The sequence below is a fragment of the Lissotriton vulgaris genome, chromosome 1_1 (genome assembly GCF_964263255.1).
Source record: "Lissotriton vulgaris chromosome 1_1, aLisVul1.2, whole genome shotgun sequence".
Lineage (NCBI taxonomy): Eukaryota > Metazoa > Chordata > Amphibia > Caudata > Salamandridae > Lissotriton > Lissotriton vulgaris.
In genome coordinates, this window is record NC_141685.1 from 1,169,041,042 (window position 1) to 1,169,053,103 (window position 12,062).

The window sequence follows — 12,062 nt, forward strand, 5'->3', positions numbered from 1 at the left end:
AGCATTATATCACCCACAGGGTAAAGGCCAGGTAGAAGAAATGAATCGCACATTAGTGGAGTGCGTTCAATGGGGAATTCAGAACAAATGTGACATTGGTAAAGCTGTTGAAGAGATGTTGTGGTTCTATAGATGGACCCCTGATGCGACCTCTGGGATTTCTCCATTTGAGCTTTTAAGAGGACGTCTTCCTACTTCAAGACTTTGTCCTGCTTGGCTGAGGGAGTTTAAAAAGAAAAATGAACAATTGTCAAGTATTGATAGTGTTGTAAGACCTAAAGTAAAAGAATATCAAAAGAGAATCAAGAACAGTTATGTTGCCGCACATAGGTTGAAACCTGTTCAAGACAAATTCAAGGGGGGTGATTGGGTCCGCATTAAGGATGCTATTCCACTCACTGTAGTCTCGCCTGATGTTCAGGTTATTGAACAAATGTCAAATTCCTATCCTTTATCTGTAGGCAGAACTGGTAGGAGGAATATAGGCAAACCCACGAGGGTTCGTGATTGATGTTTTGTGTACTTGGTTATTTACATGACTTAGTATTCTGCAATCTTTGATTTAAATGTTTCATCTTGTTTATTTGCATGACTTAGTTTTATATTGTTTATTTGTAATCATTTTCTTTTGCATTATCTTTTTGCTCTAATGTACTGTTTACTCTAATGCACTGTTTATTTGTAAAGAAGGGAGATGTTGTGGTGATCTGGCTGGACTGTGTCATCAGCCATGTCATATGCCCATGTCACCAGATTCTAGAATGTACAATGCTTTGCCTGCCTGAGACATTCCATGGATCTTCAGTTACTCAGGACCTGGTACAGCTGTGACTAATAAATACTCTACTTGAGATATCTAACTATTTGTCATACTTACATCTTCACAGTATGGACATATTTCCATTCAGAGCTCAAATCTAAGGAAGACTTACAATTGGCCAGGGTCCTCTGACAAAGCAACATAAACCAACAATAAACCTAGTACAATTTGTCCATCATGTACACTACTCACCTAACACAATAGCGCCACCTTTAGACAAAAAATATAACATCTAACTAACCCTACCTATTCTACACCAACTATCCTTAACGCTAGCCTATATTAACTTACCCAAATCTTAACCTATCTTATCCACTAATCACACAAGACAAGTTGAACATCAACGTCCCACCCTCCTTAACACACGTAGCTCAGTACAATACACATATCAACTACATCCTAAACGTATACTAACTACACATATAAACCTAAACAAATATATTTATTTTTGGTATTTTTCTTTCCTTATCCTATACACAAAATATCGATCCCCACTCACTAACAAGCCTAACATACTGAAAAACAACCATCTAAAAACGACTTCGTAATCTAACACGTATCTATACTAAACCTACACCTACACTAAACCTTAACTATCACTATCCTTCCTAAAAATATAAAATAATTCAACAATATAAAGAACTGGGAAGGGAATGTTGTGCGGCAGAGCGAGTTAAATATGTGTAGAAATCTGCTCTACAGCCTCCTGGCATGTCAATAGGACCATGTCAATAGGATTACTCGAATGCTCGACACCTCGTTCTCAATGAGACCTATCCTCTTGTCCATTTGTTGCATCATTTAACCAGTGAATAGTTGAAGGCGGAGGGTGCAGCACGTCTGCCCTTTGTTATTCATGTGGCAGGCCTGGTTGATCCACTGAGGGTCCCGGAGCTGGCTGTGTACTGCCTGCTGCTGCTTGCCGTCCTGGTTAACTTTTTGCCACAGGGGCCTTCTATGGGCCGGACCTGCTTCCGGACCCCCATATTCCACTCTCCTTTGCCTTCTCGTAAATATAAACTATTTTGCGCTACCCAAAAACAATCTTATGGACATGGATATAGGGTGCCAGTCTAAGCTCAAAGGTTATCTAGGGAGTAACTGTAAATATATATTAGCTCAAGTTGTAAAAGTACAGGACATTTACCAAATGTTATGTGACATTGACATGCAACCCTAAGTGCCAGTTCATACCTACACCAAATCTTGACATAGATGTATGTACAGTATACCTTAGTAAAATACAATTTTTCAAACTTTACCAAGTGAGGTAAGGTTATGTGTACAATATATCTATTTATTCACAATTTAAATATCATGCATATCACTCATATCAGCTATTCACAATCATTCAGATAAGTGAAATGCAAAATCTAGACATGGTCCATGTTCACTCTTGGTGTTGGTCGTGCATCATGCAAGGGGGGGCAAAGATTTTCCAAACCCTACATGAGAGGTGTTAAGGTGAACTAGTCCAGCTCCTGTAAATCTGCATTTTGCAAGTAATCCATAGCTACGCAAGGCAGCACACATTGCTGACTTGACATACTCTGCATCAGGAAGCCAGTCCATAAATGGAGAGTGGGTGTCTTACTGCCGCAAGGCTTTAATTGTGAACACTTCACCAATTTAGCATAATTTATAAACCTGAAAAAGTGGCATAATGCATCCTGTATACCAGTCAACCAACAGAAACTGGAACGTTAGATTTTGACCCTTCTGTACACTCATTCTCTCTGTAGTGCAGTCATCAGTGTACAAAGAACAGGCCAAACATATCCCAGGAGTATGTATATTCAGGCAGGGGTATTAATCTGGCCAAGAACTATGTTGCCTACAATGCAAGGTTCATTGCCCCATGAAGCAAGGGTGCCTGCATTGGTGCTAGACAGGCAAAAAAACACCAGCATTAGGAAAGCACAGTAATTCGCTGTATCCTGGTATCACTCTGCATTCCTGCATTTTGACTTTTACACAATGCAGCAATTTGGCTTCATATCCCTAATTGTATAAATGCTTCACAGAAATACCACATAGAGGACATCGGATTATGAGGCTAACTTTGAAATGCAAATCCATCTGAATATAAATTGTTTTTAAATCTTATATTTTGCTCCACATGATCAATTATGTGGCGAATGCATCACATCTACAAATATACAAAAATCACAGCTGCACAATTGCATGATTCCAGGGGCGCTGACTATATTGACACTACATTCACATTATCATGCCTCCTTGTAAATTTTCCTGTGAACACAGGCTGTTGTGTTGCCACACTGAATGGCATTTCTTGCCAGGTGATGAATACCTCCCCAAACAAATCACAATGTTACAACAATCATTGATCACACAGACATCGCATTACTTGTAGCATCAGGTTCCTGGCAGCTGTCCACTTCTGTTGGGGAGAAAGGTACATGTCCACCTGCAAGACATTGTTTTAGAAATTGCAGGGTAAATAGTGCAACTACGCACAGTTCAAATTCAAAACTAAGCACATTTCAGTGAAATGGCATATTTTAACAGCCTTGCACACATATGCTTACATTGTCAGAACATGGAATAAAGATAATTACCTTGCAGGGCAGACTGACTGGAGGTGCAAGATCAGAGATATCTCACATCACATGCCAGAATCGTGCTTCAGTCATGTGATGTTTTAAGTACTGCTGGCCAGTATCATTACAGCCCCCTTGCATCATGACACAAGGGTGCAACCATTGGCATTAGACAAACAAATGTGTTCCTGCTAGGGGAAAGGGCAGAAATACATTGTAAATATTGTAAATATGATGCATTCATGCCCTTTCACTCTGTCGCAGTACACCAGGGTGACTTGCTATGCTGTGCAGTGCGTAATAATGATAAATGTGAAACTTGGTACATACATAGTAGCATTGCCACACACATATACGTTATACCGTGTGCAGTGTGGGGTGGTGATATGCAATGTGAATTCAGCTGTAGGGGCGGTTTTGTCTGACATAGTGAACAGTATCAGCATCAGCTGAGTGAGCCAAAATAGCAGTACATCATGTACACCAGTACATTGATATGCCAATACATTCGTCAGGGAAGGTTTTTGGTCAATAGTGACTCTTAATTAGGGAAAGGGCTACTTAACATAGCTAGGTCTCATGTGTGCTTGCTCCAAATAATGGAAGACAGATTTTATGCCAGGCTGCTTAGTGTAACCCTTTGATACTGTTGCCACTTTTTGTAACTCCCTATATTGCCTTGTGTGCTACAAGGCATTCACTCATTGCAGCTACATTTTGCATATTAATTTTAGCATGACTAGTATAGCAGCATTTCTACATGCTGATGGTGCATAAATACATACCTACGGGGCCTCCACCCTCCAAACCAACAGGCCCACAACATCTCCCTCACGGACTATCACATCCGCCCAATGGTGCTTGATCGCGAAACTGTCTGGTCCTGTGCCATTGCATCCCCTCACATCTGTCTTTTGAATCCTTTGGGGGTAGCCTTGGCTCACCCTAACCCCGGAAGGCACCATCTCTGGCAAGTAGTGCACAATCAGCCATATCAGTCTTCCAACTTCTCCGTCCGAATATTTTTTCCCTCTACCCTTCCCAGGTATAACCCTTTCCCTCCTTAACACACTAAACAAACAAATAACACGCCATAAACTCCAAACAGTCCCTAAATTACACACACTCCAAAAAGGTCCAACAGTACAAAGATGTAGGAGAGTAGGGTCTGCTATCCTATGGTCACCCCAAATTTTTGCTTTTTGCTTCACTGGTTTTCGACTTAATGAGGCTGCGGGCCTGCTAATCAGACCCCCCAGCCTGCTGTTCTCTCTCTAAATTCACATACATGTACTATAGGTACATACCACAATTGGAACTGGACCCCTTGTCAGCCCCTGTACCATGCACTATAGGTGCTCAGGGCATAGGAGCCACCAAGACCTACCAGGGGCTGCAGCATAGCTTTTGCCACCCCTGGCTGGTTCTTAAATTGACACAACTGGCTGATCACTCAGCTGGGGCACGTTGGTGTAATCACCCCTTGCTTAGATATAGTATACCTATATCTAAACCTATATCTGGACACATATAAACCTGTGAGCCATTCCTATGGAAGGCCTTATCAATCCTGGAGGCAGAGTGCGTGGTTTATTGTGAGATGGAGCTCGAGCATGAGCTGAGCCTGTCTGCAGCTGTCGGGAACAACTCCCTAAGCTGTTCCAGGATAATGCCATACCATATACTATTAAGTGCATCATAATCATCGCGGTTATATGTTAACTTTGGTTTGGCTTCATCAAAACATGTCGTGTAAGGTGTCATACGATTTGGAATACTATCCCCTCGACAGTCCTGTCAACGGGGATAGCATTCCACCCTCTAGAGGGAGAAGACATGTTACTTTACTGAAACGCGGTTGATTTTTAAAAGAGCCTCAGATCCACAAAATGGATGCTTCTGCCACAGACACGAGTCTGACCTCCTGCTGCTGACCGAAACTCAGCAGAGGAGGCCTGGACAAAGGGTTTCCTGTCGCAGGGAGGTGTCACACCACCCCAGACAGGAGATAGTGGATTGTAGCACGAGGTTTGAAAGAAACCAGACACTGCCTGGGGAGCACAAGGCTTCCCCTTGCATAATCCGGTCAAACCGGTTCTGGGGCACACCAGCCCCAGTCCCAGTGTGACCCCGGACAAAGGGAAAGGGGTGTATCCACCCCCTTCCGGGGTCCCACCCATAGGAGGGGACCTAGCAGGCAATCCAGCCCCCTAAATTGGTATAAGAATGGGAGCAGTGCCAACTCACTCAGATTATCCTGATGAAACATAAGAAACGAAACTCTGGACCCTTCGACATCCTGCTCGACGTAGAAGACTGAAGAATCTCCCTTGTGGTCAAGGAGTGACCACCCTGTGCAAACAGGCACCATCCAGCACCTCGACGTTTGCTTTGTTGCAGTTCCCGCCGGAACTCGAGCGACAGAGTCCAACAAGACCAAGTGAGCCTGCCTTCTAACAGCCCGATCCACAGTCCCTGCAGAGCTGGGACCCGTGGAGGCGACCAGAAGTGTGGGGCCCACCATCTTGAAAAGACCACGAGACGCTGACCGTGCAGCCCACGAGTGACCCTTGAAGCTGTACATCGAGGTTTGAGAAGCCCCAGCCCTGAACGACTTTTGCACCGAAGCTCACCCCTCTACACTCACCGAGTGCTGCGTGGGGCCCTTCTGCTTCTTTTGGCTCAATGCGTTGGCCCGGTCACTTGCCCGTTGGCTTGTGGCCCTTGTGCCGACGAACTACAAAATCTAACTGGTGATTCTGGTTGCTTCAGACTTGCACTCACTCCTCTGAAAAGGAGCACCCGCTCTGACCCTCCTGGTCCGAGTGAAAAGCAATCTTCCAGTCCTGCGTGGATTGCTCTTGCCAAGTATTGTTTGCTCCAATCCTGAAGCCGACACCGCCGACGGCGAGAGACTTTGTGAGGCAGCTCTTGATCCATTCCTGGACGTCGCAGATGCCCTAGAGCCCATGTGGCAGCAGAGAGAATCTCCTCAACAACCACCTGATTGTGCCGAACATTGCCTGGTTCCGTCCTGGTTCCACCCTGGTCACTGCTGAGTGACCCAGACTCTGTCCCCTCTGCTTTCAGGTACTCTACAACTTTGATACACCCTTGGATCACACCGAACACTTCTACTTTCGACGCCTGCAGCATCTTCAGCTTCAAGCACCATCAACCTGCGTGACGAAACCCGACACTACTTCGACCTTATGCACCCGCTTCCTGTGGGTGAGGCAACTCAGCAACGCCGGTGTTCCCACACTGGTACACACCTCTAGGGTCTGTGTCTAAAGTTTAATCCTTCTAGGTTGAGCGGAAGTATCCTTAAACTATAACTTTGTAACTTTTACGCACCATTGACTTTACATTGGTGCATGCCTGTGCTTTAAGCGCTGCACCCGAATCCCGCGGGCTTTTCCCGACTTCAGCATTGCTTGTCCCGACTGCTCCCAGCGATTCCCTAGGCCCTAGGCCTAACCACTGTTCGATTGGTATCTCTTATACCACTTTCTTGATATATGGTTTGAGTGGCCACCCGCCCTCATCCATAATTGTGCAACTTTCATATGTTCTAGTAATAAATACATATATTTTTATAATATATACTTGTGTGGTGTCCTTTCATTTGATATTACAGGATTGTGATTGGTAAAACAGCTAGCTTAACACAACCTCTTGAGTTAAGCCTTTAAGGCTGCTTAGTCCATGCTACCATTAGGATAGCTTGTCTAATAAGGTTGACTTACAACCAGACACCATAAGGGATTGTTTGGACTGATACAAGGTGGTTCCAGAATTGGAAGCAGCATATATCAGGCCAACTTCTCACATTGGTGTGCAGCGGAGCGGATTTGAGCTTGCTGTTGTTTTACCATTGCAATCTTTTTAACAAATTGAAAGATCACATCAAGTACCTTAGGTACATATAAACAAAAGCTTAGCATATTTAAGTTCTACTGAACTTAGTAGTTGTAGATTAAAGGGATTAGCACACCCTGCCTACAACTCCCTAGCAAGGTACAGTAGGAAAACACTTAGTGTAGGTAAGTGCACCACTTACACCTCACTAGCAGTCATGTCTGGCACAGGAGGAGCGTCAGGCTCTGCCCCTGTGACAGTTGACCTTACCAAGGCACCTTCCAGCTGTGACAAACTTAGCCATAAAGACTTGAGTGCCTTATGCATTGCAAGAGGGCTAAAAAGGCGTCACAACCCCACCATTCCTTCCCTGATAGCCATCCTGGAAAAGGATGACTTAGATAAGGAGAAAGCAGTTCCCTTAGATGCAGGAAATTGAATAACCCCCCCCCCCCCTGAGAATGAGGACACCCCAGTAGTGGATGAGGAGGAAAACGAAGAAGAAGAGGAGGAAGGCTCAGAAGTAGATGAGCCTGATCAGAATCAGAGGGGTAACCTGGTACTAGTTGGCAGGCTTAACCAGACCAACTTGGACCTACATGGGAATGGAGAGGGCCAGCACCTCCCCAGATCCTATAACATAGTTCCTTCAGGCAATAGAAGGATGAGATCTCCCTCAGGGGACTCTCATATTTCTAGTGTCTCAAGGGAATCTCAAAGGGGAATGACTTCCCCCCAGAGAAAAGAGCATAGGGCCAGGATGAGGGCTGTCCAACTTTAGATAGAGAGGGAAGAGATAGCCTTGGCTCAAGCTAAACTTGCTTTAGCAAGAGAACAAAAGTTGTGTGGATTAGATTCCACTGGTGGCAGCATAATTCCTAGAGAGAAAGACAGGGGCTATGATAATAGAAACCTGACAAAAATTGTGCCCCCCTACAAGGAAGGGGATGACATCCACAAATGGATGGCTGCTCTTGAGAGAGCCTGCATGGTACAGCAGGTTCCTCAGGATCAGTGGGCTGCAATTTTATGGTACTTCTTTTCTGAGAAAGTGAGGGATAGGCTCCTCACAGTTAGACCTGAGGATGCCAAAAACTACTCCGTCCTGAAGAGTGCTCTTATTGAAGGGTTTGGCCTAACCACTGAGCAATACAGGTTGTTGTTCAGAGACACCCAAAAAGCACAGACTCAGGACTGGACTGATTTTGTTGATTGTGCCACTAAGGCTCTGGAGGGTTGGCTGCAGGGAAGTAAAGTCTCAGACTATACAGGATTGTACAATCTTATAATGAGAGAGCATATACTTAATAACTGTCAGAACCAGCTGTTGCATCAATACCTTATTGACTCTGATCTGACCTCTCCCCAAGAATTGGGAAAGAAGGCGGACAAATGGGTCAGAAGAAGGATTAAGCAGAAACCCCAGAACCATGGTGGTGACCAGAAGAAAACAGACCAGAAGGATGGGGATAAGAAAGATAAAGAAAAAGACCAGAAGTCTTCTTCAGGCCCACAAAATTCTAATAAGGAGGGTGGTTCCCAAAATGGTAACAAAAAGAAGAAGAATGATGGCCCAAAGAAACCTTGGTGCAATACTTGTAAGTCCATTTCCCACTGGGGGAGTGAATGCACCAAGAAAAATCCAGTTCCTACCACTGCAGTTCCTAAAGCACCTGCACCCCCTAGTACAGTCAGCAGTGGTAGTGCACAACCTAAGGAGATAGTAGGGTTAACCCTGGGTACTGAGATGGAATCTGGCCTAGTCAGAGTCCCTACTCAGGCAGTTCTGCTTTATGATGTGGACTTATCTTTGTCCACTACTGTGAATCCCAGTAACCTGGGCAAGTATAGGCAGACGCCTTTGATAAATGAGAAACTGTCTCAGGCCTACAGGGACACTTGTGCCAGTGTCACTATGGTGACACCTGACTTTGTGGACCCTGGACAGATTGTACTAGGTGAGAATTACCTAGTGACCAATGCACGCAACTCCACTACTACACATAGTGTGGCTGTTGTGAACTTTTCCTGGGGAGGGGTAACTGGCCTAAAGAAAGTTGTTGTGAGTGCAGACCTCCCAGTAGACTGTCTGTTAGGCAATGATTTGGAAAGCTCAGTTTGGTCAGAAGTGGAGTACAGGACTCATGCAGAAATGCTAGGGATTTCAGCACATATCCTTGCAGTGACAAGGACTCAGGCTAAGAAGTGCCTTCCTGAACCAGTGGTGGATCTTGGAACAATAGACCAAGCACAACCCAAGAGAAAGAGCAAGAGGGTTAAGGCTGTGCCTTCCCACTTGCCCCAGGTTGAGGATCAGCCTCCACAGGGAACTGTTTCTGCAGTCCAAGAGGAGACTGTCTCTGAGGAACTTGAGCCTGATCAGGTTGAGTTTCTTGGGACAGGGGGACCCTCAAGGGCAGACCTGGGGCAGGACCAATTAGCTTGCCCTTCCCTTGAACCCCTCAGACAGCAAGCTGCTGCTGAGGCTGCAGGGAATGCTCAAGGTACCCATAGAGTGTATTGGGATGATGGGCTCCTTTATTCAGAGGCTAGAGACCCCAAGCCTGGTGCAGCCAGGAGGTTGGTCATACATTTGCAATTCAGGGGCTTCCTTCTTACCTTGGCCCATGATATTCCCCTTGCAGGACACTTAGGCCAGAACAAGACTTGGGACAGGCTTGTCCCTCACTTTCACTGGCCTCATATGTCAGAAAATGTCAAGGAGTTTTGTCGCTCCTGTGTCACTTACCAAGCCAGTGATAAGTCAGATGGCACAACAAAGGCCTCCCTGATACCACTACCTGTGGTGGGGATACCCTTTGAAAGAGTTGGAATAGACATTGTGGGTCCCATGGATCCTCAAAAAGCATCTGGGCACAGATTTATACTGGTGGTAGTGGATCATGCCACCACGTATCCAGAGGCAATTCCCCTGAGGACCACAACAGCACCTGTTGTGGCAAAAGCCCTCATTGCAGTTTTCTCAAGAGTGGACTTTCCAAAGGAGGTTCTTTCAGACAGAGGTACCAACTTCATGTTTGGATACTTAAAAGCAATGTGGAAGGTGTGTGGAGTAAACTACAAGTTTACCACCCCCTATTACCCACAGTGCAATGGGCTTGTGGAGAGATTCAACTAGACCCTCAAGGGAATGATAAAAGGATTACCAGAGAAGCTTAGGCGGAAATGGGACACCCTTTTACCCTGCTTGCTCTTTGCTTACAGAGAGGTCCCACAGAAGGGGGTTGGCTACAGCCCTTTTGAACTTTTGTTTGGCCACCCTGTGAGGGGTCCACTATGTTTGGTGAAGGAAAGATGGGACTCAAAAAAGATGGGGCTCAAAAAGCCTAAGCTAGATGTTGTGGACTATGTACTTGGTCTCCGCTCCAGGATGGCTGAATATATTATTATTATTATTATTAAAGGCTTTTATAGCGCGCTCTATTACTAAAAAAATAGTATCCTGGCGCGTTGAAGGCTGGGCAGTATGGGAGAGGACAAATATCGGGAAACAGAAATAGAAAAAATTAGACTATAATATTGAAAAGGTGAGTTTTTAGTCCTTTCTTAAAAGCACTAAGAGTCGATGCAGTTTTTAAGTGGAGGGGAAGAGCATTCCAGGATTTTGCTGCTCTCACTGAGATTGATTGGCCGCCAAGTCTGCAATATTTGAATTTGGGAACGGACATTTGGCACAGGTTGGCCGATCGCAGGGGGCGATTAGGGACATACAAACAAAACCTTTTCCTCAGGCAGACAGGGCCAGTTTGATGGATAGCTCGGTAAGCAAGCACTAAAATTTTAAACAAAATCCTGTGGGCAACTGGAAGCCAGTGGAGAGCACATAGCAGAGGACAAGCACTGGAACGCCTAGGGACATTAAACAGGAGTCTGGCAGCGGCGTTCTGAATGACCTGAAGACGGTGAATCAGGTATGCCGGCAATCCACAGAACAGTCCATTCGCGTAATCCAGCCTAGAGAGTACTAAGGCACGAATGACAGTCTCTTTAGCTTCTTTCGGTAGGAAAGGGAAGAACCTACGTAAAGTTTTTAGGGTAGAAAAACAGACCCCAGTGAGTTTCTTTAAGTGGTCCTCAAACTTAAGGTTCTTACCGAACCAAACCCCTAAGTTTTTCACCGGGCCAGATGTGGCTTTTGGTGGGGGTAGGTCAGCAGGCCAAAGACGCTCACTAAAGTCCTCAGGAAAAGAGCCATACAGCAGGATCTCGGATTTACTTTCATTACATTTTAGCTGGGCATGTGCTAACCATTGAAAAACAGAGGACAAACAAAGTTGGGCCGCCGACGTATCTAAATTATCTTTAGACCAGGTAAACAAAAGTTGTGTGTCGTCGGCGTACGCCATAATTTTTGCCCCCAACTGTTCAGCAAGGTAAATCAAAGGGGTAAGGTAAATGTTAAAAAGTAAAGGGCTTAAAGTGGACCCCTGTGGAACACCAGTAGAAAGTAATTTAGGGGTAGAGGCAAATGGAGGCAGCCAAATTTGTTGTGTGCGGTTATTTAAAAATGAAGTCAGCCAGTCAAATGCGGGGCCAATAACACCAATGTCGGCTAGTCTGGCGAGTAAAAGGGAGTGAGGCACCGTATCGAAGGCGGCAGAGAGGTCTAGTAGGATCAGAGCCGCTCTGCCACCTTCGTCAAGACACTCCCGAATAGCCTCCGATAATTCGACTAAGGCCGTCTCGGTACTATAGGCGGCCCTGAAACCAGACTGAGCTGGATCTAGGGCCTCTGTCGATTCAACAAATTTATCCAGCTGATTGAAAACGATCTTTTCGCAGATTTTTGCAAGAGCTGG